Genomic DNA, 7,953 nt, shown 5'->3' on the forward strand with positions numbered 1-7,953 from the left:
AGAAAAACATCCAACTTTCTTTCTGATTAATGCTTGAATGCAGAATCTCCTCAGGACTTAGTTACAGCAATTAGACTGTGTTTTGAAAAGAAAATAGCTCCACCTTACCAGCAGAATAATATGTTGTGTAGTGGCTGGAGCATACGCTCATATTCGTCATTTATTGTGTCACCGTATGACTGTGAACACTGGCGCCATCTGAGAAAGTGCCTACATGACTGGTACACCATTCACCAAATTAAACGTTTGCTCCCTTCACTGACACACCACAGTCATAGGATGCACTGCAGCATCTTCTCAAGACACCTTTGAAATCAATGAGCTCCAGCAACTAGACGGACAGGGACATGCTAACACCCAAACCCTGTAAGTTCCTCTCCAAGCCACACACCATCCTAACATGGAACTATCGTTGTCACTGCATCCAAATCCTGGAAATCCCTTTCTAACAGCTATGCGGATAGACCCGATGGATTGCAATAATTCAAGAAGTCAGATTGCCATTACATTCTGCAGGGCAGTTAGAAATGGACAGCAAATACCAGCCTCGCTAGCGATGCCAACATCTTATTAAATAATTATAAAAGGTGGTATCTGTGTGACTTCAAAATTGCTGTTCTTTCATGACATTACCTGACAGGAATAAAAAATAGATCATTATGTAACAGTTCATACCATCAGACTTTGGGCTGTGTGGTGTGAATCACAAATGTTTAGGTCATTTGAGGTTGCTTTCCTTTTCCTTTTCAGATGCTAGGAAGAGGCTCCTCATTCAGATGTTGCCTTTCATGTGTGAGCATAAACCATGAGTTTCAATGTGATATTTAATTGGTGATAGCCCTGTATCCGGACCTATTCTAGCTGCACATTCGATGTCCATAAGTCCACTGCCAGGTTATGGTCATTAGACAGTGACTGAATAAAGTGAAGCTGAGTCTTAGCCTCCCCAAGCTATGGGCAACTCCAACTTCATAAGCACAGATAAACACTCACACCATCAGATTCACATGCACACACTTACAAGCTGTTCTGTCATGTATGTATATTTATATACATTGTTTGTCACTCATACTGATGCACATCCTCCTTCACACACACAAAAACATACACACTCACTCACATCAATTCACACAAATGTAACCTGGTACTCACACTAGTATGAGTTTTCTACCAGAAGAAGCTTAGGTTATCCTGTGCTATGTTAACAATGGATAGCTTACGTATTTTTCTCTGACCTTTATTCCTCTTTGTGCTTGGTTTCACAGCCTCAGTTAGGGATTAATGTTTCTCAAAAACAAAATTGGGTCTTTAGAGGGTTGAGCTTTCTCCCTATTGACATCTCGGCCGTGAGAGATCAGACTTTGAACCACAACCTCAGAACAAAGAATACTGTAACCTGAGTCAAGACTGACCCTACGTCGGTGCCAAATGTTTAATGACAGGAATATTTTTTTATACTTCACGCTAGTCAGTCCTGCACTACAATTCCCTAACCAGCAGGAAGATTGTCCACCAGTCCCTGTGAACCAGCTTTAACTCTTGCCATCTCTATGTAAACTGTGGATTTAGGTAAATGGAATGGGTGGAATCTTATAGAATGTGAAAGGCAGGGGCTATGGTGGGAATGTGGCAGAAACACACCAGAAATCTAGTAACGTCTATTCAACATTGGGAATAACATCCTGGATCTTCTCAGTTTCAGGCAGTAGCAAGCTGCCTATGCAGTAGGATTTTCGCTTGATAAAAGCTCTATTATATGTGCATGTCTCTGTGTGTGCATGTTATGTAAGTTTGTATGTAAGAGGAAGTTTATTAAAGTATTAGAATTTTAATTAGAAGTGATACATACCAACAGTTTATAACTGTTTATTAGTGGCTAGAATCTAATTACTTGTAATCAATAGGAAATCTTGTTAAGTACAAAGACCTGGTTCATGCTTTATATCAACCGGGGTCTGATAGTATCCCATCACCAAGTCACTCTTTATTATACTTGAATACTCGTTGACTATAGTGTTGTCTCATATGAAGTCAGGCAACAGAGTGTCAGTATCTCAAAGAACAAAGAATGAAGAACAAGGTAAGTTACAGCACAGGAACAGGCCCCTTGGCCCTCCAAGCCTGCTCCAATCCAGATCCTCTATCTAAATCTGTCACCGATTTTCCAAGGATCTGTATCCCTCTGTACCCTGTCCATTCATGTATCTGTCTAGATACATCATAAATGACGCTATCATGCCCGCCTCTACCACCTCTGTTGGCAACGTGTTCCAGGCACCCACCAGCCTCTGCATAAAGAACTTTCCATGAACTTTCCCTTAAACTTTTCCCCTCTCACCTTGAACTCGTGTTCCCTAGTAACCGATTCCCCTATTCTGGAAAAAAGTTTCTTGCGATCTACCCTGTCTATACCTCTCATGATTTTGTCGACCTCAATCAGGTCCCCCCTCAACCTCCCTCTTTCTAATGAAAATAATCCTAATCTATTCAACCTCTCTTCATAGCTAGAGCCTTCATATCAGGCAACATCCTGGTGAACCTCCTCTACACCCTCTCCGAAGCATCCACATCCTTTTGGTAATGTGGCAACCAGAACTGCGCGTAGTATTCCAAATGTGGCCGAACCAAATTCCTATACAACTATAACATGACCTGCCAACTCTGTTTTCAATACTTCATCCAATGAAAGAAAGCATGCCGTATGCCTTCTTGACCACTCTATCGACCTGTGTTGCCACATTCAAGGCACAACAGACCTGAAAACCTAGATCTCTCTATACATCAATTTTCCCCAGGGCTTTTCCATTTACCGATAGTTCACTCTTGAATTGGATCTACCAAAATGCATCACCTTGCATTAGCCCAGATTGAACTCCACCTGCTACTTCTCTGCCCATATCTCCAATCTGTCTATATTTTACTATATTCTCGAAAAGTCTCCATCACTATCTGCTACTCCACCAATCTTAGTGTCATCTGGAAACTTACTAATCAGACCACCTATACCTTCTTCCAGATCATTTATATATATATCACAAACTAAAGTGATCTCAACATGGATCCATGTGGAGCACCACTGGTCACAGTTCTCCATTTTGAGAAACTCCATTTCACTACTACTCTCTGTCTCCTGCTCCTTAGCCAGTTCTCTATCCATCGAGCTAGTACACCCCGGACTGCATGCGACTTTCTCCATCAGCCTACAGTGGGGAACCTTATCAAACACCTTACTGAAGTCCATGATATCTACAGCCTTTACCTCATAAATCAACTTTGTCACTTCCTCAAAGAATTCTATTAAGTTGGTAAGACATGATCTTCCCTACACAGAACCATATTGCCTATCACTGATAAGTCCATTTTCTTGCAAATGTGTATAGATCCTAACCCTTGGTATCTTCTCCAGCAGCTTCCCTATCACTGACGTCAGGCTCAGTAATCTATAAATACTTGGATGATCCCTGCTACCCTTCTTAAATAAAGGGACAACTAAGCAATTATCCAGTACTCCGGGATCAGACCCATGTTCAAGGATGTTGCAAAGGTATCTGTTAAGGACCCAGCTATTTCCTCTCTCGATTTCCTTTAACCTGGGATAGATCCCATCTGGACTTGGGGACTTGTCCACCTTAATACCATTTAGAACACACAACATTTCCTCCTTCCTTATGCTGACTTGACCTAGAGTAATCAAGCATTCATCCCTAACCTCAACATCCATCATATTCCTCTCCTCTGAGACCCAACTTTGTTATATCAGCCAGGACTCCCTGATTGGACCAGATTAACAGGCCCAATCAGGGAACTCATATTCTATGAGGTCCAACTGGCTGACCTCGTTACAATCACAATACCCAGCAGCACCTCCGGGTCCCTGCCCTCAATGTGAGGTACCAGTTTCCTCTTCTTCGTCAGGTCCAGGGTTAAATGTCAGGGACTGTGCAGTGCTCACCTGCTGCACAAAGGACTTTTGAAGGTGATGCAGGTGCCAAGGATAGTGTCCAATTCCAGGATATCACGGCACTGGCGTATTGTTCCAATTATCACAAAAGAGGCTAGAATTGGGCAAGAAGGGTGCCATGGGGTGGGGTAGGAGTTAAGAAGATGAATTTGATAAAATATGGTGAGAAATCTCACTGGGCTGTGTGGTGAAAACGCCTGCATGAAATCCACCAAAACTGAGAGCCAAACAAATTCTAAGATTCAGTCTAATATGACCATACAGAAGGCAAAGGATGAAAATTGTACGTAACTGTGAATGAATGCAAAGGTTATATCTGTCTTTGTGTACAACTGCATATATGGGCTGGGACTCGCGTGGGAGTTCCTGGAGGCCTGGAGCTGGAGCTCCATTGGTGGACATGTCAGTTTGGGCCCCATTTGCCAGCTTCTCGGAGAAGGGAGCCAGGGGATTGGTGTTGCCCACCGCAGCAGACCAGGACAGATGGATGGTGGGTAGGACGTGGCACTGGCACTTCATCGGGGGCTCGCAGGTGGTATTGCCTGGCGTGGTGGCGGGGCACCTGAGAGCAAATCTGCCAGCTCAGCGAGCAAAATTACAACCTGATCCACAACCCTGAGATACAAATCTTCTCCAAAATCGCAAACAAACACACTTTCTGATGAGATTGCTGAGGGTCAGAATATGGATGAGAAACAGGAATGGGCCAATGGGAAAGTTCTTTGGGGGATGCCAGAGGTAACAGTTGAGAGTGGGACAGGAATCATTATAAGTGATGCTTTGCTTGTGATTACATTGAATGGAACCAGTGCAGTCTAATGCAACTCGCTGAATAAGCTGGGGCTATTTTCCCTGGAGTGTCAGAGGCTGAGGGGTGACCTGATAGAGGTTTATAAAATCATGAGGGGCATGGAAAGGATAAATAGACAACGTGTTTTCCCTGGGGTGGGGGAGTCCAGAACTAGAGGACATAGGTTTAGGGTGAGATGGGAAAGATATAAAAGGGATCTAAGGGGCAACTTTTTCATGCAGAGGGTAGTATGTGTATAGAATGAGCTGCCAGAGGAAGTGATGGAGGCTGGTACAATTACAACATTTAAGAGGCATCTGGATGGGTATATGAATAGGAAGGGTTTAGACGGATATGGGCCAAGTGTTGGCAAATGGGACTAGATTACGTTGGGATATCTGGTCGGCATGGACGAGTTGAATTGAAGGGTCTGTTTCTGTGCTGTACATCTCTATGACTTTATGTATCTTTATGTTTGTTTGCATATGTGTATTATGTCTGTGTGGGTACTTTAGAGAGTAGGGTGAGTACAAAACTTGCAAATCTAGCAATGGGGTGTCCAATACCCAACCTGTGCAGACCCTTGTACCATTGCTGAATGAGCTGGAAATAGCTTGAAGGCACCTCAAACATGGTAATGACAATGTTGAATGTTAAAGGACACTCTCCTGAAATTGGGTTGTTCAGTCATCAGCTGATTTCACCCATGTTTTCTAGACTCAAATGAATTTTAAACATTGTGCTTTGGCAAAAAAAAACACTTGTGGAGCTGGAAGGAACAGAAGTTTTCCTCTGGTTCTACAGAACATCTAACAGCCAATGAGTATGTGATGGGCCCATCTACTTCCATCCTCCCCAACTCCCAGGGATTTACTGATGAGCCGCTGGCCGTATATCTAAACCTGCAGAAGAGCTGAGCTGAGTCCAGGACTCAGGTTCATACTGACCTACATTTCTCAGCTCTGGACTGCACAGAGGCCAGGCTAATTATATATCAGAATTTTACAGTAATCTGTCTCCGCAGTCCTTCAGGGCTCTGGTTTTCAGAAGATACATCAGCTAACAATCAATGAGCACTGTCTACTATTAAAATGATTCATATACAATGAATAAAATGTGCAAGAAAAATACCGAACAATCAGACCAAGACATTATTCCCTTTTTAAAATTATCTCTTGGCTTCTTTCATTCCTGATCCCTGTAATCCCCTTCCTGGGATTTCTTTCCTCATTCTATAATCCAGAAACAAGAAAAAATATAATCAGACTGCCAGTCGACAATTGTGCAGTTTGCTGACATGATGCATTGAATGGGAGGATTATTAGGGCATTGTTTGTAGCCTGAGATATTACAATTTGTGATAGTTAAGCAGTTTAAGGAAACCTGATCCACTTACAAAAAAAAGTTGATTGATTTTGTTTTTTGGGACTCAGTCCTTAGGGAAGAAGCCAAATGTCACATATTGGTGAGAAAAAGCTCTCTACAATATACGGGATATCAGTGATATTTCTGACTGACTCTCTGCAGAGTGTAAGGTATCAGTGACAAAAATGTTAAAGGGGGGAAGAAGTTAAAGGGGTGTAGGGAGAGAATTCCAGTGTGCCAATGACTGGTGGAGAGTAAGTGAGTGCGTGTAAGTTTTCATGTAAGTTTAAGCTTTGGAAGAAGGAGTGGGATGGTGCAGAACATTTGGAGGAACTTTCAGAGGTGGGTGTATGATGCCAGAAGTGAACTGTAACATAAGGGTTTGAATTTTATATTTGAAGTACTTGGGTGATTTGCGCGGGAGTCCTCCATTTCTGTTTTTCAGCAGCAGCAGCTCGAAGAACCAGGGGTTTGCCAGGAGCAGTGAGTCACTGAGTTGAGTCATTACATCTGACATCAGAGAGCAGAGGATTCTGGGAAAGGAGGGACGGTTTTATTTCTCTCCAGCTATATAAGTGAGGGTTTTCTAAGAGTGTTTACTTCAACGCCAGACATATCCAAAATAAGGTAGCTGAGCTTGCAGCATGGATAAGTACCTGGGACTTCCATATTGTGGCCATTTCAGAGACATGGATAGAGCAGGATCAGGAATGGATTTTACAGATTTCAGGGTTTAGATCTTTCATTACAAACAGGGAAGGCGGTAAAAGAGGGGGAGGCGTGGCCTTGTTAGTCACAGTGGCTGAAAGAACTTTTGATGAGGACCTGTCTACTGAGGTGGTATGGGCTGAGGTTAGAAACAGGAGAGGAAAGGTCTCACTGCTGGGAGTTTTCTATAGGCCTCCGTAGAGTTCCTGGGATGTGGAGGAGAGGATTGGCAAATCAACTCTGGGCAGGAGTGAAAGGAACAGAGTGATCACTATGGGGGACTTTAACTTCCCCAACATTGACTGGAAATACTATAACTCTAGTACGTCAATGGATCAGTTTTTGTGCAATGTGTGCAGGTGGATTTCCTGACACAGTATGTCGAAGGGCCAACAAGAGGGGAGGCCACACTGGATCTGGTGCTTGGTAATGAACTAGACCAGATGTTTGATTTAGTAGTAGGTGAGCACTTTGGAGAAAGTTACCAGAATGCGGTTACATTTAGTTTAGCAATGGAAAGGAATAGGTACATGCCACAGGGCAAAGTTATCAATGGGGCAAGGGCAATTATAATGTGATTAAGCAAGGCTTAGGATGCATAGAATGGGGTAGCAAAATGCAGGGGATTGGGACAATTGAAATATGGAGCTGGTTTAAGGAACATATATTGCGGTCCTTGATAGATATGTCCCTGTGAGGCAGGGAGAAAGTGATATGGTAAGGGAACGGTGGTTTATGACAGAAATTGCATCTCTTGTTAAACGGAAGGAGGTTAATGTGACGAGGAGATGAGATGGTTCAGATGAGGCGATGGAGAGTTACAGATTAGCTTGGAAGGATTTAAAGAGAGAGTTAAGAAGATCAAGGAGGGGACATGAGCAGTCTTTAGTGGGTAGAATAAAGGAGAACTCTAAAGCTTTCTATAGCTATGTGAGGAATAAAAGGATGATGAGGGTAGGAATAGGGCCAGACAACAACGGATGATGAGGGTAGGAATAGGGCCAGACAACAACAGAAGTCGGAAGTTGAGTGTGAACCTTGTGGAGATCGGAGAAGTGCTAAACGAATATTTCTCATCGGTTTTCACTCAGGAAAAGGAGAATATTGTAGAGGAGAAGAATGAGATACG

The sequence above is a fragment of the Chiloscyllium plagiosum genome, chromosome 31, assembly GCF_004010195.1.
Source record: "Chiloscyllium plagiosum isolate BGI_BamShark_2017 chromosome 31, ASM401019v2, whole genome shotgun sequence".
NCBI lineage: Eukaryota > Metazoa > Chordata > Chondrichthyes > Orectolobiformes > Hemiscylliidae > Chiloscyllium > Chiloscyllium plagiosum.